Source organism: Chinchilla lanigera, unplaced genomic scaffold (assembly GCF_000276665.1).
Source record: "Chinchilla lanigera isolate Chin_1 unplaced genomic scaffold, ChiLan1.0 scaffold00043, whole genome shotgun sequence".
Classification (NCBI taxonomy): domain Eukaryota; kingdom Metazoa; phylum Chordata; class Mammalia; order Rodentia; family Chinchillidae; genus Chinchilla; species Chinchilla lanigera.
Window position 1 is genome coordinate 2,411,516 of NW_004955444.1, and position 1,474 is coordinate 2,412,989.

The window sequence follows — 1,474 nt, forward strand, 5'->3', positions numbered from 1 at the left end:
GATCAGAGAGGGAGACGGAGAAAGGAGAGAAGGAAAAAGAAAAAAGTGAGGAAACGACAAAATGCAAACAAAGCTCTGTAAATAAGGAGGGGAAGAGGGACTGAAGCGAGTGGGGGATGGGAAACGGAGAATGAAGATGCAGCATACACAGGTGCAAACTCCCTGTGACGAATACCATCATTATGCGTATCTAAATTATACCAATAAATTTAATAAGATAAAACAAGATCGTAATGAGATGGTATGTGCAGATAATTTTAACTGAATAAGTTATAATAATGCAATTTTTTCTTACACATAGCTATGTCTTGTAATACAGTCAGAGGTCCTCAGTGCACAAGAGCCTTAGTACGTTAGGATGGACAAGCTCTTACCGGATCAGGATTTTCCTTATATAGACAAATAAATTGACAAAAGCCACCTTTTATGGTAAAATATTATACTCATGAATAAATGTGAACTAAAAACAAAGATAAATTTAATGAATTAAAATACGCTAAGAAGCGCAGATATTAAACATGTCTAAGTTACTTCACGAGCTTGGTGCCAAGCATAAGTTGAGCTAGTCTTTAAGAAATTAACGTAATTACTGAGATCATCAAACATAACAAAGACACTTTATAGCCATCTGCAATTTCACGCTGTAAGAATAACGTGGATACCACAGCTGGGCACGGTAGCACAGGTCTACAATCCCAGCACTCGGAGGCGGACGCAGGTGGGCGGCACATTTAACTCAGCTTGGGCAACTGAGGGAGACACTATGTCAAAACAGAAAACGGCCGGGACGCAGCTCAGTGTCAAGACAGCCGGGCAGCAGCACGAGAAACCCTCCCCCACCCACCGCCGCACAAAGCACCACTGAAACTATGCTAAGGTCTTTAACCTAAGTGCAGGCTGGAGTACTGCTGTATTACCCAAAAGCACCCTCTAGTGGCCACGGAAGCAATTCCCACAGGAGCTTAGCAAAACTGGACTCATAATAGTGGGTGTACCAAGTAATACCGAAACTTTCCTAAACGGAACTAGAAATAAATGTGGCTCTCAATAAGTCTGCTTTAATAATTCTGCGCTACTGTATTCACCTATACAGTTGGAAAAAATAAGCCCACTTAGCACTAAAAATATACTTACCGCATGAAATTCATTCTATACCCAGGGCAAGTAACCCGGGGGCTGCAGGTTTCTAGCTATGCACGTCTCCTCCTGGGTCTTCACGCCGCAGGCTTCTCCTCTGCGGGGAACCGTTCACTTCCAGCACAGGGAAAGTCAGCACCAACTAAGCACGTGTGCCCGCCACATTCTCACCAGGAACAACTTTGAAACATGTAAGGAAGGCCTAAGTCACGAAATGCTCGCTGCAAATAAAAACATGTGGTACTTAACTGGACACACCCACACCTGCCGCCCCTGCCATCGCTGGACACACCCACACCTGCCGCCCCTGCCATCGCTGGACACACCCACACCTGCC